The sequence below is a fragment of the Cetorhinus maximus genome, chromosome 7 (genome assembly GCF_964194155.1).
Source record: "Cetorhinus maximus chromosome 7, sCetMax3.hap1.1, whole genome shotgun sequence".
Taxonomy (NCBI): Eukaryota; Metazoa; Chordata; class Chondrichthyes; order Lamniformes; family Cetorhinidae; genus Cetorhinus; species Cetorhinus maximus.
Genome location: NC_135885.1, coordinates 75,432,491 through 75,457,011, shown reverse-complemented (window position 1 = coordinate 75,457,011; position 24,521 = coordinate 75,432,491). Strand labels below are relative to the sequence as shown.

General features: G+C 41.1%; 1 protein-coding gene across 2 annotated transcripts in view; it reads left to right on the top strand.

Moving 5' to 3' along the window:
• The window catches only part of LOC144682884 (NADP-dependent malic enzyme-like), a 227,113-nt gene that overhangs the window by 18,986 nt on the left and 183,606 nt on the right, over positions 1-24,521 (top strand). The window lies entirely within an intron of this gene.

Sequence of the window (24,521 nt, the reverse complement as noted above, 5' to 3'; positions counted from 1 at the left end):
TAACTAATGATATAAGTATTTAGAATGAAAGTCAGATCTGTTTCGCTGTAATCACAATACTCACATCGAGATCAGTCACAACTCTTTGCATTTCAAAGTGTGTAAGCATTCATCCAGGTGATAATTAGCAGGATAGCAGTTCTGACAAAAGCTCATCGACCTGAAATACTGGCCGGAATGTTCCAGATTTGCACTGAGTGCAGTAGCAGGCGGGGATAAGGATGTTTTACCCGCTGGCCGCAATGGCGGCTTTTCATGCCATATTATTCCATTCCTGCCTCATTAATTGTGCAGCCACAGGAAACATGCCGTCTTGCTGTTGGACGGCCTCTGATTTGCCCACCACACCGTTACCTCGCTACTTCCTCACGCAGGGTGCGATATTTAAACTGCAGCCGTGCACACACTTCTCAATGCTTGGAGTCTAGGACTGCTCCAGTGATGACATGGTCCCAAAAGCCATGAAGTGTGCAGTCCCCTGATTCAGTGGCGCATCCCCTGGATGATTTGGAGGCCCGCTGTGATGTCCTCTACCCCCGCTCTGGCCGCAGGAGGTCCAGGAATCTCACCAAACCGGCTTGTGAAGTGGTGATAGTGGTGGTCAGTGCCAATGCTGTGCACAAGTGGCTGGTCATCCAGTGCAGATAGTGGATGAATGATCTTATCTGTGCTGCCAGGGTAAGGCAAACATCTTATTGCTCTAAACTCACACACTCACAAAGCCATCACACACTCACTGGCATCTCACTTACTGCCAGCTCAAGGGACATCACCACTCACTCTCTCACACACACCCTCACATCACTATCTAACCTCATCTTCCCTGGAGACTATGTCCTCAGCCCTCACCATCTTAAGACTACATGGACAGATCAGCATGTGCCCCCACGCACACCCTGGGGTACCCCCTCCCCCAGTACAGCCCTCACCCTGCAGCCTCTTTCCTTGCCTGAAGCCACTTCTGCCCCTTCCCCAAGCAAGCCTTAGCCCTGCAGCCTTTGAAAAGCTGCCCCCACATTATGGCTAGCCTCATAAGTAGAGACCTGCCCATGAGCTCCCCTGAAAGTGATGATGTGCTGCCTGTGAAGCCTGCCATTAATGACCGAATGCTGCCTGAAGAAAGTTGGGGGGGGAACCTCGAAGTCCCAGGCAAAGTGCAGGTGCACATCACTTATGTATAGTTGTGAAACACATGCCTGGACGATCCAGCATGGGGGGATAACTCTGGAGGCAGGCAAGATGATGAGGTACAAATGCATTGAAATTAGATTCCCGACATTGGACGTTGGGAAAGGCGGCCTGCCATTGACAGCCGGAGTGGACGATCGCAAACTGGCTTCACGACAGCGCAAAACTGATTTTTGGCTGCCTTGCTATATTGTCCGCTCATGCCTGCCTGACGCCAACAGGGGCAGAAAATTCCAGCCACTGACTCTTTGTTCTCTCCATGAAGGCTGCCTAACCTGAGTATTTTCATCATTCTCTGTAGTTTTTTGTGAGATGATTTGCTGTATTATTGTAGTATGCAGAAATCCATATAGATACAGATGCAACTGTATAACTTAATATTGCTATTACTACAGATGAATAGGGAGTGGGGTTTTGTGTGGGTTGGGGTTGTGGGGGGATTAGTTGGTGGTGGGGAGGTGTCCAGGACCCCAAGAATTTTTAAGCTAGTTGAGTGTAATTATCTCAACCTCTTTAGTTGCTCTTGAGGTCAGTCATTCAGGTACTGTTTTTTCTCTATCGCATCATTTTCACTGTTTTACTCTCAGCCTTTATTATTAAGAGCTGGCTGCTGGATTCACCTCTGTGTGGTCCTTGCCCCTTAGCTTAGGAATTTCAATATTTTCTAACTTATTCAGATATTGCATATTTTTTTCACTTCTATCTCTCCTGTTGTTTCTGATGTGGAAAGCTTCCCATTTTTCCTAGTCAAGAGTACCATTTACAGTCACCTCATTTTTTCTCTCCACATTTCCCATTCTTATCATTTGTTTTGCACCACTGCCCAAGACCAATTTCACCACCAATGTATCCAAAGTCTCGACATTGTCACCACTCACTGGGGATAGTGCACTGCAATATCAAGCCCCACTGCTCCCCGAGCCACAACAAATGTGACAAAGTTTGATCAACCCACCTAATTGTTTAATTTAGGTTCACAAAATACAGGCACCGGGTTTGCAAACTTAATAAGTAAATAACTGTTTATTGAACAAATTGTCTTTAACCAGTGGCAAAAGAAAGAAATATGAACTGCTAATTTCTAACTCTATAACATAAACTCTACCCCTTCTTAAATCTCTATACACACACACATACAAGACATATAAGACACACAAAAACATGGATTTTAAGGGTGAGATAAAACAGTTCAATAACTCCAATTCCAGAGTACAGGATTTGATGGGTTGATTTTGATCAATGTCTTCCAAATTCCTTTCAGTTCTTGGTTGATGACACGAGGTGGTCTTCCAGCACTTTCAGTCTTTAGTTCACTGGTTGAGCACTTGCCTTTCAATGTCTCTAATGGTGATTTTCCCTTTTTCCTTTTGACAGCAGTTTTCAGAGAGAGAGCAGGTTATAGAGATATAAGGGAAAAAGCTAGCTAGCTATTATTGTAGAACTAATGGAATCTTACACACACAGGAAAGAGGTTTTAGGTCTTTTTCTTTTCAGGCTAGGAGCTATTCTTCCACACTGCTCTCACACACAACCTGGTCACCTGGTCAGGAGCCAATTAAAACCTTGTTGCTAGGCAGTTCCCCATTAGACCAGACTCCTCCTTGGCACCATCCTGTCTTTCATGGCACACTCTGTTCCAGCACAGCAACATTGTATATATCCCTCACACTGTTCCAGTAGACATGTCCTTCAAGCTGCAGCCATTGTAATTTTAATCCACAGCCCAACAGAAGTAAAAAGATATGTTCTTTACAAGGTGAAAAAGCATGCCCCAGGTGCCATGTGACTTACCTCCAATCAATAATGTGACTGTTTTTTCCCTAGTCAGATTTGGTTCTTTCAGCACTGAGTGACATCACTCAAACAACTGATGTGAGCCGCCTTGTGCATTTCATGCAAAATCTCACTTATGTCATTTTATTTGGCGGGAACTTCACCTGATGTTGGAGGGGGTATGCACAGGCCAGGATTGTTAAATGTGCATTCCTTGCTCATCTGTGTCCCAAATAAAATGATACGACTGATGCCACGTGGTGCTGCTAATAGATGTTTAACTTTACAACCATGCCACCCTGGCTGACATTCCCCCTGCATCCAGTGGCATGGAGGTCACCTATTTGTTATTGATATCTTATTATACAGCCTTTATTTTTATCATTGTATCATCTGGCAAAGTAGTACAACTATTTATCTAAATAGTGTGCATAATTTCTACTGATATTTTGTGGCAGTATAATGGATTAGAGCTTAAAGGTCACTTATCTGAAGTGTGCATTCTTCTATTTATGCTCCCCTTAAATCCATTGTGTTATTTTGTTTTCTTTTTATTTGACCTAGCAGTTAAACTTTGCAGTCTGTTTACTCTGAACATTGTACTTGAGATTTTGAGCACTTATTGTAGAAAACTATACTCATTTCTCCTTCCCTGAACAACTACTGCTTCAACTTTAAGATAAATAAATCCACTGTCTTCCTCACCTACCCCCCCATGTCACTCATGAAGTAACCATAGCAATAACTGACAGATTTTTCTAATTAAAATTCACCACTGTTGTCACAGCCGCCTTCTTTCAACAGCAGCTTACATTTATATAGCACCTTTAATGTAATAAAATGCCCCAAGGTGCTGCACAGGGAGCATTTTAAAACAAAATTGGACACTGAGTTACATAAGGAAATATTAGGTCACATGACCAAGAGATTAGTCAAAAAGGTTGGTTTTAAGGGGTGGCTTAAAGGAGGAAAGTGAGGTAGAGAGGCGGAGCTGTGCGGGCAGGGACTTCCAGAGCCTAGGGCCAAGGCAATTGAAGTCATGGTCACCAATGATGGAGTGATTACAATCGGGGATACTCAAGAGGCCAAAATTAGATGAGCACAGATATGTTAGTGATATTATGCAGATTTGTGTGGTGCTGAGGGGGGAAATCTTTTTGATCATTAAATTAACTAGATCATGGGTGGAGTTGATTTCAATAACTTGTTGATCATGTATTTATGTTCAAATATTGGTGTGATTATTGGATGTGATAGGGGAAACAAGTAAGATCAGTTAAGACTAACAGTACTTTGTTGAATTTTCTTTAAATATCATTGCTAGCAGCTGCTGACAAACTCCACTGATCAGTTCACAGCTATGCTTCTGATTAAAGAAAATCTTTCAGCTATGTTAGGCTTCGCCTGTAATTCACTTTTACAGCTCTCCAAAGTTCACCACTTACAATACGAGCACTGCTGAATGCTGTCACTTAACTCTAAGTAGGATAAATTTTTTTATATAGCCTTTGTTGCACTACCAAATATATTTTTCCAGTGTAATAATTTGTCTTACATTTTGTATTTGTAACAATTTACGAGCAATTTGTATTTGTTAGTATAACAGCTGTAGTTTGCTGGTGCTTTAATTCACATTTTGTAATTTAAAAACTTCTTGCTCTATGTGTGTATCCATAAACAGCATTATTTTTATGATAAGCAGTGTATATCCAGTAGAAATTTGAGTTTTGTCAACCCTGACTTGTTGCGTATAATGTTCTGTCAATATACTTACTGTTCATTAACTTGTTTGTCAACTAACATTGCCCTGTATAAGCAAAAGGCAACAGACGCAGTGTTAAGACATAGGACAGAGTCACAGCCTAATAAAAAACTATAAACAAGTAATCTTACAGCTAAAAGCAGTTCAATTCTTGGAAATCATTCTGAATGAGAAGCTATTGCAACATCTTGATCACAATGATCTGGTGTTTGCCTATTAATTTGTGAACCCCTCAAATTCATATTCTGGGAAAAGGATCATGCTCTAAGGTTAGCAGACAGGTGTTTTTATATGGTCTGGTACCTCACAATCAGTGAGAAGCTTGCTTCTTGTGGTGCATCTGCATCTGCAAAGCTGCAGAACTGAATGAATTCCTCATGTTTTGAAGTGTTGGGTCATAAGTCCATGTTATGTTGTTTTACCACAGTATGTACACAGGTAAGACAGGGGAAGTGTGATTCACACTGGTATTGTTCTTATTGTCTTAGTAAACTTAAAAAAATGTGATAACTGTGCCACTGCAGGAATATAATGACAGAATTGCGCAATAAGTGGACTAAGATCTATCAAATGCTAGGTAAAGCAATTCGAGAGCCCTGAGCAGGCTGACTATCCGCCTCCTAAGATTTGCACACGGTTTCAAGTACTCAGCTCCTTGGCAAATCATATTTGCTGTTCCATGCTGGGGCAAACAGCTGCTGAAGTTTTCTGCAATGGCTAGTAGATAGATGAGTAGTTACCATTAAAATGCACCTCTTAGCATCATTAGTTGCCTCTGTGTTCTATATTAGCTTAAATCTACCCAGGAACAAAAATGTATTTAATGGCCCTGAAAAGTTAACTTTATATTGGTGGAATATCAGATTTCTCCACTGATGAAAATTCCTAATTTTTAATTTTTAAAATATTTTACAAGGCTAGTTATTATATTTTAGCCCGCATTGTAACACAATCTTACATGTATTACTCAATCTGAAAATTTAAATGAAAAGTGAAGGATACCAAGTGTTTTTAACTTTCACATGCTGTGTATGAGAATTTGTTATGTTCCTTCTCTGTTGAGTTGCTTTGCTCAGCAAACACAGTTGCTTGTCTATCTACTGGTGAGTGAGTTGGTAAACAAGATACTGCAGATGCAGAGACCAATGTAAGATGAAGCACATGCCGTTTATTAACACAAGTAACAGAGCACTGTGTGAAGAATGGTATGTTTCCCATAATTCAAAGAACCATCAAAACTCATCACTGTCTAAGGAGAGATATTAAAATGCAAAGTGCTGGATATTGAAACAATGGCCGCCATGGACAAACCCACCCAAAACCTCTTGGATATACACAATGGGTGAAGTATAACGGGCCAGGCTACAATCACTGCAGAGAGATGGCAAGGAAGGCTTCAGCAGAAGAGACAGGCTGAAAGGGCTCTCCCTTTCTTTTAGAAAAAGTGTGTCATCCAATTCAAGGAGCCAACTACAGAAACCTACCAGCAGACGGAGATCCTGTAATAATTGCAACATCTTCTACATCTGACTGCATCCAAGAAATCAGCTAACCTAAACCTTTGTGACCAACCAAGGAGGCTGAATAGAGGGGAGCCAGTTCACCCCTTTTCACCTGGTCATAGCGATATCAAGAGGTGACAATTTCTTTGCTTCTGGAGTCCATCAGTACATGACTAAGGCTGTTCAGTATTTCTGTGATTGAAATTGTCTTTATTTCTGGTACTTCATTAAATCCCTCTTTCATTTTTCTTTCTCTGTGGCTTTTTTACATCCTCTTCCCATAATTGTCCTCAGTATCAAAAATCATTAACTATTCACAGGCAGGTGAACAGGCAAGCAGCAGAATTCCTCATCCACCACTAGCTGAGCAGGTGCGTTGACTACCTGCTGATGTTGTTACACTGTTTTAAGTTATTGGATTTTTTTTTAAAAAAGTACTAATTTCATACTTAGTTCATGTTGCTTAATTCAAAACTTTTACTAAAACAATTAGTTTGGGAGTGGACTAGATGTTCACCAATTGCCTCCATCCTTGTAGGGGTGTGTTATTGCCAACCTGATATACATTGTACATTAAGCTGTGTTTACCACTTAATGGCAAAGTGCTAATTAAATAAATTGTTAGATTTGACAGAGAACTGTAACTAGGATTGGTTGTGATAAACATTTGCTGCAGATTCGTAAATTGGGTCATGTCCGATCCCTGAGTGGGATGTGAGTAAAGATAACTTTCTTACCCCTTGGTCTTGCTGAACTGCAGGTTCCAGATCTGTTCAGCATTTGATCCGCTTGCGTTTTTGCTGCCCCGACAGCAATGAACAAAGCAAAACTGTAGGTTTTTTGTAATAAGAACACTGGTTGAAGGAGGATAAGTACAAGTTTTTGTTTGTATATCTCAGATCAGTGAATAAGCTCATAAACATTGAAATGCCTCATTGTTGTTAATAGTGCAGGCCTATTTTTCTTATGACAGTGTTATGATCCCCCAGCTGAGGTTACCACTGGACAAGCCTGATCCGAAGGTGGAACCCAGCTTGATAGATCCTAACATTTTTTGTTTGTTTCGATACGTGGAGAGTGGCCACTGAACAGAGTCACCAGAGTTAGCTAATAAACTTTTAAAAAAAGAATAAAACATTTATTAAATAAGGAAAGATGAACTAAATTACAATACTCCTTCACCCAGAACTATACCTTTACAAATATATACAGACTTGTAAGGATAACACAAGGTACAAAAGCTGTCTTATACTTTAATGTTCATAGTAAGTACACAGTCCATGTAAACCAATAGGCGACCTGTGGTCAGACCCACCACACTCTGTAACCAAATGACAGATGCCCCCTCCATCAGATGCTATGATCTCTCATCAACTCACCCTAGACTCTTGTCACACCGTGAGCCAACTGGTCTCACTGAACTCTTATCTTTCATACAAGAGTTTCCAGTCTTCACTCCAAGAAATTGCTTTGGAATCTTCTCCCAAACTGGTGCTTCCTCTCAGATGCCTTCCGTAAGGGTTCACCTCCAGGGTTTCAAACTCTCCTTCTGATGTTCCTCTCCCCTGGGTCATCACAAGCATTCAAGCTCTCTTCCTTGCACTCTCCCCCACCGACTCAGCAGTCAACAGTACAGCACTGCTTCACATGTCCATAGCAAAGAGTTACAGACCTTCAGCTGTCTTTTTGGACCTTCTTGCCTCTTGCAAGCTGTTCTCAGTTTAAATCTGCTTTCTGTACCTTTTGTGTCTTCAAATCTGAAGCTTGGAGCCTTTTCCCCTGCCCCTCACTCTTAACTTCAATAACAGGACCTTTTTCAGGTTCCTGTCCTTCCTTTGACTAAAAGGTCTACTTGGGACTTTCCCCTGTTTCTGTCTCTCTCCTTTGGCCTTGGGACCTTCTGGTTCTTTTGGGAAATCTGCTCTCATTCTACAGTTCCCTCTCCCAGTGTCCAGTGTCTCTGGAGTCCTGGCTTCAACTGAACTAAAGCTGCTGTTTCTTTAGTTTTTCTGTGTGTGTCTGTGGGAAGGACCTGCTTGCCTGGACCCCTGTTGCAGGGCAACAGCACTTATTTTTTCTACTTTTGTTTGCTTAACTTGGCTTATAGTTGTAAAACTCTCATTAAAAATGCAAGCACCTATTAAAGTGAAACTAAAACTCAACTTGACCTCTTAACGCACATACAGAAATACAAATCAAATTTAAGCATTAAAGCTAAAACTCATTCCTAACACCCATAAACACAAATATAACTTAGTTAAACTGTCTCTATTTCACAAGTGACCCAATTTATTTTCTATTACTTAAGCTAGGATCGAGTCAGTCCTGCTTTCAGTCAGGTGAACAGTTTATTTGAAATCTCTTTTGCACTTCTACCTTTAAATCTTATTTGATGCTGTTTATTGACAATCTTGTTTTCAGTGAGAAATTAAGATGTATTTATCTGAAACACTTCTGCTGTAGAGACCATTCAATGCTTATGCTGGCATTATTTAAATAAAGCAGTACAATAGTGTTTTTGTGAGGATTCTGTTTACATGCTATTGACAACAAAAGTGAAATTCCTAGATCAACGCTACTAATAGTTTTAAGAATTTTACAGAAATCTAGCTGGGAGTTTTAAACTCAGAAAATGGGTGTGTTTGGTTCAAGTGTGAAGTTAAAAAGCAAAGAAAATCTGAAACAGGAACGCAACTTACCCGTTTCTGATTCTGATAGAGGTGGGATGAAGGGCAGACAACCAGTCTGCTCATAGGAGGCAAGTTGGTCTTTTAACTATTTTAATGGGGCTGAGTGCCTTCATTTTAGTAGTGATTCTATTTTTAACCACAGGTAGCCGTATTTCCCAGGCTTCGAGAAACCCAACAGGTGAATGGAGGTGAGAAGGACTAAACCTATAAGGTAGGGGCACAGTAACAAAGTGTTAATGTTACTGACTGGCAATCCAGAGGCTCAGATTAATGCTCTGTGACCGAGTTCCAATGCCACCATGGTGGCTGCTGGAATTTAAATTCAATTAATTAATAAATCTGGAATTTAAAAATGCTAGTATCGTTAATAGTGATAATGAAACTGTCAAATTGCTGTAGTAACTCTTCTGGTTCACTAATGTCCTTCAGGGGAGGAAGTCTGCTGTCCTTACCTGGTCAGGATTATTTGTGACTCCAGCCAGCAATGTGGTTGACTCTTAAGTTCCCTCTGAAATAGCCCAGCAAGCCACTCAGTTGTATCAAACCGCTACAGAAAACTTGAATAAAAATAAAACCAGACAAACAGACTGTCATCAAGCTAGAGACCTGAAACAACAAGGCACGCCCTTTACAGTCAGCCCTGTAAAGTCCTGCAGACCCTGGGGACTTGTACCAAAATTATGAGAGCTGTTTCATGGACTATTCATGCACCAACCTGACAGTGATATTTACTGAAACATACCTTACAGGCAATGTCCCAGTCTCCTCCATCACCAGCCCTTGGAGTATGTCCTGTCCCACCATCAGAACAGACCCATCAGAGGTGACGGCACAGTGGAATATATTCAGGAGGAAATGGCCAACATTGAGTCAGGGCCTCATGAAGTCTCATGGCATCAGGTCAAACATGGATAGGAAAACCTGCTGATTCCTCCCTCAGCTGTTGCATCAGTTAATCCTCCACGTTGAACATCAATTGAAAGAAGCATTGAGGGCAGCAAGGGTGCAAAATTTACTCTGGGTGGGGTCTTCAATGCCCATCACCAAGAGTGGCTCAGTACCATCACTACTGACTAAGTTGGCTGAGTCTGGAAGGATGTATCTACCAGACTGGGCCTGCGACATTTGGAGAGTATACCAACAAGAAGGAAAACCTATATTTAAAAAAAATTCATTCTTGGCATGTGAGTGTCGCCAGTAAGTGTTGCCCATCCCTAATCGCCCTTGAGAAGGTGGTAGTGAGCTGCCTCCTTGAACCACTGCAGTCCGTGTGGTGCAGATAATATGATGCTAGCGGTTTGTTAATACTTGGAGTTGCTAGGTCATCAGAGGGCAGTTAAGAATCAAACACATTGTGGTGGGTCTAGGCCAGACCAGGTAGGATGGCAGATTTCCTCCCCTCAAGGAAATATGTGAGCCAGATGGGTTTTTATGAGAATCCTGTCGTTTAATTATTATTATTAATTAGATTAGCATTTTATTCCAGTTTTATGAATTAAATTTAAATTCCCTGGTGGGATTTGAATTCATGTCTCCAGAGCATTAGTCTGGGTCTTTTCTACTGTACCACCTCCAAGTTCCCTGTCAACACTATCCTGACTTGGAACTATGTTGCTGTTTGTTCACTTTGCTGGGTCAAAATCCAGGAACTCCTTTCCCAACAGCACTGTGGGCGTACTTTTGTTCAAGAATGCGCTCATCAGCACTTTCTCGTGGCCACTAAATGCTGGTCTTGCCAGCAACACTCACGTCCTGAGAGAAAGTATAAAAATAACTGCCATTGCTGGACTGCCTGTGAGCCGAGTGAAGCTTCTCTCCAGGCTAAACAAGCTACCAGTAACCTACCCTCTGCGATCGGGTTTCCCCAGTGGAGCAACCTGCTCTCAGCCCAGCTCAGCTATGGCCCTTTGCAGGATTTCCCAACCAGCAGTCAGCCAACCAACCAACCAATCGGAATGACTGTGGATGGGAAACTTACAGAAAAAGATTTAAATTCATTCTTCACTTAACTGCTGGACCTTAAGGAAACCCACTCTTCTGGATTAACCAACCTCAAAACAGCAACCCTTCCAATGCGGAACATGCCTCTAAGCTAATACCTAACCCCTAATTTCAGGACAAATCAAAAACTCAAACTACATAATTAACATTTTTAAGTCAAGGGTTGAAAAGCTGCATTAATAGTTAACGGTTGAAAAAAGGTTTTACAAGAGTATTCATTTTTACAGCACTAATTTCTATCAGTAATGGTACCTTTTATTCCCATGTGAGTTCAAAATTCAAGCCTGTGGGCAGTATTTTCCCAGATCATTGGAGGACAGTTTGGGGACAAGTGGGGTGGGAAAGTCCTGGAAAAAGACGCTGGGTCACAATCCTGACATGACCCTGCTCTCTTGTGGCTTTCCCCAGAGCAGCTTGCGAGTCCCCCATTGGTCTAGTGGAAAACCAGTTGTGGTAGTTTAAAAGGCGATTAACTTGGAACCCCTGTTTGCTAGCATTGCATGGATTACACGCCGTGAGTGCTTAGCGGGAAGTCATTGTAGAGTGAAACTGATATGATCTCAGAGTATAAAATGTGAAACCAGCAAGTCTGTGCTCAGCCAGAGTGAAAGGCTTTGTGCTGACAGGAGCAGTTCCTTCAGCCTAAGCTCACTGATTTTGTTGAGAACAGCAACTTTGTGTTTTGAACACTTGAGGGTCATCTCACCTTATTGCCTGCGAGACTTCCCTGTGACATGGCGTCTACATATTCTGAAACTGGTTGGACCTCTGGGGAGGAGGTTCAGCTTCTTTCAGCTGAGCAGCCAGTGCAAGGTGGGCAGTAACTTTAGCAGCAGCTGCACAGAACAGAGGGGATGGACACAGAGCTACACTTCAAAGGGAGAAATACCCTCAGCACAGGGTCTACAGGCCTGGTCAGCTCTTGCGACTTCTCTGAGTAGCATTGCCTCCAAAGGCTTCTGTTCTCACGGCATATGATCTGTAGCCTCTTGGAAGGAGACTTCTACCCAAGAGGAACAGGTGGTCACACATTACCTGTGGCTGTCAAGGTGAATGTAATCCTCAATTTTATCATGCCGGGTCCTTAGAGACCTTAGATGCTGACATGCGGGCTTTCATAATTTGTGATCGGCAGAGGAGTAAGGCTTTTGACAAAGCCTTTCTCCCACATGGAAGAATGGCCAAGAAGGTAAGAACCCATGGGATCCAGGGCAATTTGGCAAATTGAATCCAAAATTGGCTTAGTGCTTAGTGGCAGAGGGTGATGGTCAAAAGTTGTTTTTGCGATTGGAAGCCTGTGACGAGTGGTGTACTGCAGGGATTGGTTCTGGGACCCTTGCTGTTTGTAGTGTACATTAATGATTTAGACATGAATATAGGAGATATGGTCAGTAAGTTTGAAGATGACACGAAAACTGGTGGTGTCGTAAATAGTGAGGAGGAAAGTCTTAGATTACAGGACAATATAGATGGGCTGGTAAGATGGGCAGAGCAAATGGAATTTAATCCTGAGAAGCGTGAGGTGATGCATTTTGGGAGGACTAACACAGCAAGGGAATACACAATGAATGCTAGGAACCTAGGAATTACAGAGGATTGGAGGGACCTTGGTGTACATGTCCATAGATCCCTGAAGGGAGCAGCACAGGTAGATAAGGTGGTTAAGAAGGCATATGGGACTCTTGCCTTTATTAGCTGAGGCATAGAATATAAGATCAGGGAGGTTATGTTTGAGCTGTATAAAATGCTAGTTAAGCCACAGCTGGAGTGCTGTGTGCAGTTCTGGTCACCACATTATAAGAAGGATGTGATTGCACTGGAGAGGGAGGCGGAGGAGATTCATCAGGATGTTGCCTGGCTGGAGCATTTCAGCTATGAAGAGAGACTGGATAGGCTAGGGTTGTTTTCCTTAGAGTAGAGAAGGCTGAGGGGGGATCTGATAATTATGAGGGGCATAGATAAGGTAGAAAGGAAAAAACTTTTCCCCTTAGCAGAGGCGTCAATAACCAGGAGGCATAGATTTAAGGTAAGGGGCAGGAGGTTTAGAGGGGATTTGAGAAAAAATATTTTCACCCAGAGGGTGATTGGAATCTGGAACACACTGCCTGAGGGGGTGGTAGAGGCAGGAACGCTCACAGCATTTAAGAAGTATTTACATGAGCACTTGAAACACCATTGTATACAGTGCTACGGGCCAAGTGCTGGAAAATGGGATTAGAATAGATAGGTGCTTGATGGCTGGCACGGACATGATGGGCTGAAGGGCCTGTTTCTGTGCTGTATAACTCTATGACTATGACTCTGAGTACTGTGCAGGAGAATGCTATGGAGAGTGATGGCTGCCAGCTGAGAATTTTGAGACACTCACCTTGCTGGACCCCATGATGTAATGGATCTTTTCTGGCACTGGATCCAGGTCCTTGGCACCACACTTTGACTGCTGACCGCCTCAGCAGCTTGATGCCGCACCTGCTTGATAAGGCTGACTGGCCACCTCCTGCTGAACTCCGGGAAGAGGACTTCTCTTACTCCGGTTCCTTATTGCTCAAATCATCACTTCCGGGGGGAGTCCCTGAACCATTTGAGGGCAGTTTTTCCACATCTGGCATACATGTTGCAGCTCTTTCCTCACTTTTATCCCTCCCAGCGCTGCTGTGATTAAGAGTCCTGCTGGAGTTCCGTTATATGAAGATTCTTTGTTGCTGCGCTAAGCATGTCATCCTTCCCACCCTCCTTGATCGTTTGGGAAACCCAGAGGCAGGCTGCTAATTGGTTTGCTGTGGGATAAAAAGCAACCACAAGGCATTCCAACAGGGTCTAAGATAGTAAGTTTCCACCCTGCAAGATTAGTTGTGTGATAGAAGCGGAAGGCTATCTTGGAAAACAATTACATAAATCATATGGTCATAAACAATGGAAATAAAGTACTGGGCTTCATTTTTACAGAAATGCAATTAGAAGCAAGGAGGTAATGTTAAATTTATATTGAACATTGATTAGACCACATTTGGAGTACAGTGTACAGTTCTGGTCTTCATACTACGAAATTAATATTGAAGTATGGAACAAGTTTAGAAAAGACTTACAAGGAGGTTACCAGAATTGAGAGAATAAGACTGTCGTGATAGACTGAATGGGCTGGACTCTTTCCTCCGGAAAAGGGAAGTCCTGATGGAAGTCTTTGAAACCAGACATAACTTCAATCAGGTGAATGTGGAGAAACTGTTTCCACTTCTCAGTGAGTCCTGACTGATAGGGGAATAAATATGAGAACCACATAAGATAAAATAAATAATTTGGTAACAATTTATTTATATGGAGAGTGGTGAGAATATGGGACTCACTGCCACATGGAATGGTTGAAACAGATAGCATTGATGCATTTAAAAGTAGGCTTCAGGCTTACATGAAAGAGAAGGGAATAGAGGGCTATACTTGCAGAGTTGGGAGGAGGTTCAGTGGAGAATAAGCGCCAGCATTGAACAGTAAAGCCGATTGACCTATTTCTATATTGTGCATTCTGTGCAATATATTGAAAGGAAATGCGCAGTTTAATTTCCAACTTGGGAACCTGATAACATAAACATAAGAAGTAGGAGTGGGCCATAGGATCTGGCTGTCCTCGTGCATGAATCGCTGAAAGCTAGTATGCAGGTACAACAGGTAATAAGGAAGGCACATGGAATTTTGGCATTTATTACTAAAGGAACAGAGTGTAAAAATAGGAAAGTGTTGTTGCAACTGTACAAGGCAGTGGTGAGACCGCACCTGGAGTACTGTGCACAGTTTTGGTCCCTTGAGGAAGGATGTAGTTGCATTGGAGGCAGTTCAGAGGAGGTTCACTAGATTGATCCCAGAGATGTGGAGCTTGTCTTATGAGGAGAGATTGAGCGGTTTAGGTCTATACTCGCTAGAGTTTAGAAGGATGAGAGGAGATCTAATTGAGGGATATAAGATGCTAAAGGGGATAGACAAAGTAGATGTGGAGTGGATGTTTCCCCTTGTGGGGCATTCTAGGATGAGAGGCCATAGTTTTAGGCTAAGGGGTGGTAGATTTAAATCAGAGGTGAGGAGGAATAACTTTTCGCAAAGGGTAGTGAACCTGTGGAATTCACTACCTCAGAGTGCAGTTGGGAAAGGCAGTGAGCTGGAGGTGGGAAGCGATGAACAGGAGGTAAGTTGAAAGAGTTGGTACTGTTAGTTATTAAGAGTTAGTAAGTTATAAGTTAATAAAAGTTAGCAAGAGGATTTTTGGGCCAGTTAGATTCAAATCAGCCAACCCTTTTTACATGTTTTCTTATGGGAAGGTGATTTTGGTTTAGCACGTTTTTGTTTAAGACATGGTTTTTTAGGAACATATTAGGAATGCTAAATGAGGGACAGCTATATGATAATTTCTAAACAAAGAGAAATTTTCATCCTGTTGCTCTGTGCTTGATATAAGTGCAGGCTCTGGATTTAAGGAAATGGTGAGGTAAAATTTGGATGGCTGCACTCCCAAAATTCACTACCTCAGAGTGCAGTAGATGCCGGGACGCTAAATAAATTTAAGGAACAGATACACAGATTTTTAATTAGTAACGGGTTGAAAGGTTATGGGGAGAGGGCGGGAAATTGGAGTTGAGGCCGAAATGGGATCAGCCATGATCGTATTGAATGGCGGGGCAGGCTCAAGGGGCTGAATTGCCTACTACTGCTCCTAGTTCTTATGTTCTTATATGGGCCCTTGAGCCTGCACTGCCATTATGTAAGATCATGGCTGATCTTCAACCTCAACTCCACTGATAAATAAAAAGGTGACTGGAGATTTAAAGCTTCTGCAATACTTGCATTTACTTGTTTTTTTTTCCCATTTACTCTCATCCTGCACCAACTGCCTGCTTGATTGGCACCCCATGCACCAACCTTCAACATCCATTCCCTCCACCATCGCTGCACAGTGGCAGTAGTGTGTACCATCTACAAGATGCACTGCAGTAACTCACCAAGGCTCCTTCAATAGCACCTTCCAAATCTGTGACCTCAATCACCTACAAAGATCAAGGGCAGCAGATGAATGGGAACACCACCACCTGAAAGTTCCTCTCCAACCCACACACCATCCTGACTTGGAACTATATCACCGTTCCTTCACCGTTGCTGGGTCAAAATCCTGGGACACTCTTCCTAACAGTAGTGTGGGTGTACCTACACCACATGGACTGCAGTGAAGGCAGTTCAAGAAGGCAGCTCACCACCACCTCGAAAGCAGTGAGGGATGGGCAATAAATGCAGGCCTAGCCAGTGGCACCCACATCCCATGAAAGAATAAAAGAAACTAATCTAATGAAATAACTTGACAAACTACGAATAATAGTCTGTGCCTGTGACTCTTCCTGTGACTCCAGGCAGCTTCTGACGCCTCGGCCCTCTCATTCATATCTTTTCAATAAATACCAGTGATTTAAATATTTGCAATCCGTATATTGCCAATAATGGATGATTAGATTGCACATTTACAAAGGAAGGAGAAGGATAACCACAAAGTCAAAAGCTAACGGGAGAAAATCTGACGCTCAATTTAAAAAAAAAGTTGTTTTTGGAATTGGTGGAGTTGTTAATTCAGGTTGGAAGAATGATCATCAAACTCTCATTATGTATGTGGTCTTGACCAGTCTGTAATTTGTTCTCATGAACTCGAAGCAATCTGACAGCTGCTGCCTCAAAAAGGGCCAAGTGCAGCCTGATTAAAGAATCTGTGATCCTGAAAACTGTTCAGTTCAAATTATTACAATGTTTTCTATGGTTGAATTTTGAATTAATATCTTTCTGTGAGGTGGCTGGAAGATGCTTTGATGAGAATGACGGGGCTATGTCTTTAGCCTCCACTAATAACTCTGACTGGCACAAGTTCTTGTCACATGGCTTGTTTGTCCAATTGTTTGCTATTGTGATTGAACTAAAGCTACTTAAAGGATTGCAGAGCCAATCACATCATACTGAAGGCTTCCTCTGCTATGGCTTCCTAGTGTTTCTGATTCAAAAGAGGCTGTGATTATTACCTGTAAATATTTACAGTTTTACATTATTTCTTGTCCAATGAGATAAAAAAAAATTGCACTTGTAGTACAATGGATCCAAACAGTAATATACATGACCACTGGAAGCAATGAGCAAACAATCTGCAAATTAGTTTAACATTGAGATAGTTCATGAATGATATGGCCTACCACAGCAATAAAACTAAACTATTCAACACTATATTAGTTGTTTCCCTTCTTGTTCCCTCTCTTTTATACTCCTGCAACACCAGACCAATGTAACAACTTCTCTTTGGAGGAATGCAGAGCTCCACAAACTAGAACCAAATTACCTGTCAGATGACAAATGTACAAAAGCATAATGCTGCAGATGCTGGAAATCTGAAATAAAAACAGAAAATGCTGAAAATACTGCACAGGCCTGGCAGCATCTGTGGAGAGGCAAACAGAGTTAACATTTCAGATCTATGACCTTCGAATAGAACTGGGAAATCATTTCTAACTTTTCCCACTGCTGATCAAAAGTTATAGGCCTGAAACATTAGGGAGGATCTTCCGGTCAGGGGGCGGGACCCGCTCACCGACGCGTAAAATGATGCAGGATGATATCGGACAGAACTCCCGACGTCATCCTGCGTCTTCTCCGTTTTCAGGTCGGCGGGGGCACAGCGGAATCAGCTGCGCACCCGCTGACCTGTCAATGGCCTATTGAGGCCATTTAAAAGGTAATTGACATAATTAATGGACCTGCCCGTCCAAACTTAGAGTTGGCGGGCAGGCTGGGAGCCCTGGCGGGCTTCAGAAAAAGCATAAAACCTCACGGGCAGGGTGAGGTTTCATGAGGGTTTTTAAATATTTAATAAGTGTTTCACTAAAAGTGATGGACATGTCCCAACTTGTATGACAGTGTCACATGAGGGGAGACGTCAGGGAAATTTTGCTATTGTTTCTTTAAAATTTTTAAATTTGGAGCCGATCTCCCTGAGGCAGCACTTAGCCTCAGGGAGATCAGTGCGTTTTTTCACGCACACTCCCGGTTGAGGGAATCCCCCCCACCCCTCTGCCCGCACAGGGAGCGCATAGTGCTTCCTGGCGGACATCATGCTGGGCGGGCCTTGATTGGCCTGCCCACGTAAAATGGGGGCGCCGATCGGAGGCATGCCTGCCCACACCCGCTCCTGCACTCTCCCCCCCAATGGGGGGAAAAGTTTCCCCATTAACTCTGTTTCTCTCTGCACAGAGGCTGCCAGATTACACATGTACAGTACTTGAGAAGTAATTTGTTTGAATGGTCAAGAGAACTTCTGGCCCACCAGCTAATTCTTGTACTGAATCTGCTGGAGAAGCCAGATTGTTTTAGTTAATAAAGATAGAAGAATGCTTCTCACTGCCAGTACGTCCCTTTGGATGCCTGACATCATGATGCATAGTGTGTCGCATTTTCCTGCTCCCTAGATTGAAAGTAGTATTTGCATTTTCATGCGTTTCCCTTATATTTCTGGCAACCCTGAAATGTTCCCTTTTCATTGGGAACCATATTTACAATGATATTCAACTTACTAATGAGTGTTTTTAAAGCATGGAAGGCCCATGGATCTTTTGGGATACACAAGTGCCATTTTTATGCAGAGGTGAGACTGGCAGTGAACTGTAATGGGGAAAGCTCCAGGTGACAGTTAACATCATTTTGAATACCACAAATCTTTCCTTTCTAGAAGGTCTGTCTTCATGGTAGTTTTTGCACTCTTTTCCACTTGAGCCCTTCAGGATGGTTTTCAGATGCCCATATCTTTCATGATTTAAATCTTGCACATCATATATAGATTTAATTTTTAATTATGTTGAATGGCTGGATAGCAAAACTAGCTACATTGTGAACTGTTCCCCCTTTTCAAACACTGTCTTCCAAACTTTGAAAACCATCATCATTCGCCTCCTCAAGACCTACCATGGACCATTCTGTAATTGCAAACTACTGCTGCATCTGCTCTCTCCATTCCCTCTTCAGGGTCTTGTATCTACTCTTCTGTTCTGTAAATCCTTGTTTGGATCTCTTCAATCAAGTTTCTGTCCCTTTTATGAAACAAAATCGATGACCTTGGGACAGGGTTGGATATGAATGCTAAAACCTTTGGTGGGTGCGGTTCTTTCTTCGAGGACATTCCTGTTCAAACCCTCCACATCCACTGTTAAAACATGTAACTCACATTTTAAAAATTAGAGTTTTGCTGCTTCCATTTAAGCCTGAAATGGTAATCTGGGCACAATTGCTCCACCAGTTGGAGAAGTGAATGTACTACATGTTAGAAAGACTTGCATTTATAGTGCTTTTCACAGCCACTGGATGTCCCAAAGTGCTTTACAGCTAATGAAGTTCTTTTGAAGTGTAGCCACTGTTATAAAGTAGAAATGTTAATATAACATTCTACTGTGGTTATGGTGCAAATCTCAGTTAGGCCTCACAGTCATTGTAGCAGGTGTGATTTCTTCAATACAGCTCCAGATAGGGAGCAGCACCTGAAATGTTCTAAATTTGAAGAAATAGAATGGCATTGTAAGAGGTGAAATGTTAATTGCAAGCTTATGCAAAATACAAGATTTATTACTTCTAACCTTTTTAAAATGTGTTTTGGATATATTAATTTTAACCATATACTGAGTCATGCTCATATGGAAAATTGGAACTCCATTCCATTTTTTGCATTTGGTGTTAGCCTGGGCCCCGAACACTGAGTAATACACAGTATTGCAGCACTGGGATCCCACAGATCCTCTGTTGAAGTTTCTTTCAAAAATAATTGTGACAATTGATTCTGAATTCGGAACAGCTTAGTCATTAGAATTTATAGCTACAAGAGCAGATTAATTGAGGATCCATGGTGAAACATGCTTATGCAGTCTCCATTACAGAAATATATATACATTCATTCAGTCTTGCACATACTTCTTGTCCGGCATACTGCTGTCATGATTTTTGATATTGCTTTAACATCAACATTTATAATTGAAACTGCCTATGTAAATATTTATCATGGGACTTTCCATTATGCATGTTGAACTATCACAATGTAACTGTAGGCTTCCTACTACTGATGACACTAGTGCCTATCCCCTTTCTCCAGGCTCTACGCCCTTTGGCCTTCTCCCTTCCCCTTTGGCCCGCTTCCAGTTTTCTCGAGCTTCCTTAAAGGGGATCCCCATGATTTTGGAAATCTCCTTTTATCAGTTTTCCAGCTGCCTGCCTTAGACTGCACACCAAAACCTGGATCTTTACTTTACCGGGAAGGGGCTTTTGGAGTGGATGACAGAATCCTGAAAGACATATTGCCAACTTTTTTTCTTTTTTCACATAGCTACTTAAATTGACAACTGGTCTTGTAGCCACAGAGAGGGAGTTTCCTGTCATGTTTATCTGCGATTTTGAACATGGACCTGTGTGTTTAACATTTTGCAATTTAAACAACAGTGTCTTCCCCAAAGTTGTGGCGAGGCCCATTGGGAATCCTACTCCCACATTGGGGAAACCCTTTAGGGAACCCTGCTCCCATGTTTAAAATGCCCCAGTTTATGCCAAAGGTGGGCTTTTGAACTCTGCTTAAACAAGGAAGTATTTCAATAAATGATTATTCCCTAAATTTAAGTGGGTAAAACCTTGTGGGAATTCATCCCAAGAATTGTAAAATATGATTTGTTTTGTAAAAAAAAATCCTGTTGATGGTCAGTTTTTTTTCATTTTATGGCTTTATTTCAACAGCCAAAACTCTGCCCTTGTCTCCTTATCTAATATTCAGGAAATGAGTCATTTTCAATCAGCAGCATTGTTTTCTGAAATGGAATGCAATAAAAAATCCAGTGTGGTGAAAAATAGTGGTGGCAAAACCACTGAATCAGTGAACCAAAATGTTTCTTTTAAGACTGCATTTAGAATGGACGGGGGGAAAGAACATTGTTTATATTATCCAGGAAATGTCATGCTGCTTTGCATTTCCCAAATATTTGTCCTGCAAGCATAATGCAAATAACCCATGGTTTAAGAGCTGCTTCTTTCCCACATGTCTTCAAATAGTTTTATGCATATAATATTAGTAGGCCTGAGAGATTTATGGAGCCTGCTTCAGAAGTTAGAAAAAATGAGTTTTTCCTAAACAATTTTAATAAGTCATGCCAAAAAAGGAACAAATTTTGTTGTTAGAGGTGAAAATTATACAACAGTCTAGACACATTTGTCCATTTGTATCTTCATTCTTTTTTTGTCCCTTGTTTGCATTGACATTTTAATTACTTGTTACCTTGGAGAGATGTCAGAGGTTAATTTACCCCAATCATCGTGATGATAGTTGAAAGTGGCAGTGAAGCTGTACAGGAAACATATGTCAACTTGCAGCGCTAAAGTACTGGGACTGTTGCTGAGCATCTGCATCATGAAAGTGTAGGAGTGTTGGTAATTCATTTGGAGTCAGATTACATGGGTATAATGTACGCATATAATAAAGTTTCCTGTTACAGTGTTGGCCATAAATGGAAATTGAGTATTTTGCCTGTGTTTATATCTGTAACTAGGAGATAATTTTTATTAAGTTTATCTTTTCAGGCTAATGTACTTCGGAAATCATTGAGTCTAAAATAGTAAAGGAGGAATCATTATGAAATGTTCCTATAAATTGCTTGATTTCAACAGATATTGTTTTACTTAAACAGTCCCTCTGAAATTGCCTAGCAAGCCACTCAGTTCAAGGGCAATTAGGGATGGGCAACAAATGCTGGCCTTGTCAGTGACATCCTATGAAAGAATAAAGGAAAAAAAGAGTTTATGGAAACTCCATGGCTAAGTTGTTGATGTGTAAATAACTACCTTAAAACACTGAACCATTTCTCCCAATGCTGAATCAAATAAAAGCTCTAAGATCTTTGCCTAAAACACAATTCGTATTACCCTGAACTCCACAAATGTTATTTCCTTGATCTCAGCAGAATGGACACCATAATATTTTATTGTGTGGATATTTAATGCTAAACCTTCAACCTCACTCTTAATCTGGTATTCACTGGCTAGTTTAAATGGCTTAGTTTGCTCAACTGATTTTGATGGGAATCTATTCCACACAGCCAAATTTCGCTTAAGATACATTATAGCGGTAAGGCTAATCACTTAGCATTATTAAAGTGTATATCAGAAAGCATCATCCAGTGATTGCACAAGCACAGTTAAACATGGAAACTGGGGAGGAGCTGTCCTAATTATTCTGCTCCTCTAGAATCTGTGTTATACCTGTATCTTGCTGAGGGTTCAGCATTGAATCATATGAAATGTTGTGAAGTTACCGTACTTACCTGATATAATACACATGAAAAATAATTGCGCTAGAAAAAGTTAGGGCTTGTTCCAGTGTAAGATACGTTTTAAACATATGGTATATCGTAATATTACAAAACATCCTCCCAGGCATTGGAAGTTTTTGTTTTATAAGCATGGAGTCTCATGCCTTCACAATTTAATTATTGTTGGAGATTTTAAAAATAAAAGTGTTTTTTACTTATCTCTTATCATCTACTCTTTCAATCCTATATTTTTTCTCTCCCTTTGTTTTACCTCTGTACCTGACTTGACGTTGAATTCAATATTCTAATTGACACTTTTTGGTTCAGACTTTGTGCTAGTCATTATTGAATTTTCAATCAAATTAGTTAAGGAGATGAGAGTTAAGGAGTTGCTTGCCGTGTTCACACAGGTTTCATATCCCCTGTAGAGGGTGCTGTGTCATATTTAGCTTTAATTTACAGTAAGTTCCAGCACAACATCACATAGGAATTATGTGAGCACGTACAATAAGCGACTGTTATTGTTTGCTCACTGCTCAGAGCAAAATCCAGTCCAGTGTTTCTGATCAGAGATTTTTTTTGTTTTGTTGGAAGCCTGTTAAGTTTGGACTCCTGGCCTTCAGTTCCCCGATCACAGTGGATTTTAAACAACCTGCTCGATCCTTATTCCTGCTTACCTATATATAATTTATGTTTTTATGCATTTTTAAGAACTAGATTTTGTCCCCTCTTATTATCTGTCCAATAAAAAAAAGGTTCAGTTCTGTGAGTGGTTTCTCATAACCTGAGAAAGAGAAAATAAAGACTTGCATTTATGTAGTGTCTTTCATGAGGTCATGGATAACTCCAAATACTCTGCATGCAGTGAAATACTTTTGTAAGTGTAGTCACCCTGTAAGAAATGTGGCAGCCAAATTGCACACAACAAGATCTCATGAACAGAAATGTGTAATGTCCCATAAGCTGTTTGATATTAGGTTAGGGATAAATATTGGCCAGGACTCTGGGGAGGGCTCCCCAGTTCTGAATAGGGCATTTAAGTGTCAGCCTAGATTTTGTACTCAAGTTCCTGGAGTGCAATTTGAACCCAGAACCATCTGACTCAGAGACTAGAGTGCACCCAATGAGGCACGGGATAGTTCAAAATTCCCGGAATGATGCTCACCACAATCTCTTAGCTGCTCAAATTCCAGAGGGAAACTTGAAGCAGCTGCCACAACTATTTGCAATTTGTACTTATTTTGAGATGCGGCCTTTGAATTCAATAAAAAGGCCACGAAGTCTTATAGGTTTTTTTACAAAACTAAATTAAACGTTTATTAATAGAAGAAATGATTTTAAGCATATACATAGATCTATAAATTACTACTATGATAATTACTAAATCCTCTAATTAATCTAAACCGTAGTTACACCTCCGTCAAGGCAACAGTGAGACTCATAGATTTTTAAAGACCCAGGCAAAGTAACACACAATACCCTGAACAGTCAAATTCAAAGTGAGTTTTTCTCAGCTTCAGTTCCTTGTAGACAGCAGCTTGAGGCTTAGATACTGGAGGCTTTTCACACTTGTGTTAGATCTTAGAATGCCTGCCTTTACACACAGTTTTGTCTCCTTTATACATATTTTCCTTTTTGAATACAAATTCCCATTGTTTCACTATGTCCTTGGATTTTTACCCCTCTAATAATAAAATCTATCATAGTGCTAATTTTACCAGTAATCTTTGGGGAAAATAAACACTGTTTCTTAACTTCGCCTGGCTAGGTGTAACGTTTCACTCCTTCTTTTGAATTCAAGCTACTCTGGTTTATTTAAAACTACAAATGTTCCCATTAACCTTACATTCTAAAACTTCCCCCACGTTTACCTACTTAACATTTCAAACCTATCATATCTTGTGATACATCAAAGCTTTCAGACCAGCTGCCTTTAATTCAATTAAGCTCCCCCCTCCACACATGCACACATAGACAAAAACGCCACGATTACTTTACAATAAATTCTAATAACATTATGAAAATTATTATATCTTCCTCACATGAGCACTTTGCAGTGTATCCAAGTGTGCATGCTGAAGTAATTTAAAAGCAGTTTGAGCTGTCATCATACAATGTTGATGTAATACAATATTGATTCTGTATATTATCAAATTGTTGGCTGCAATAACCACACCAATAAAATATTTTTGGGTGTCAATTTTGCAGTTAACTGATTTTACCCAAATAATCCAACTGAGTAATGGTTTGTTTAGTCGATAGCGTT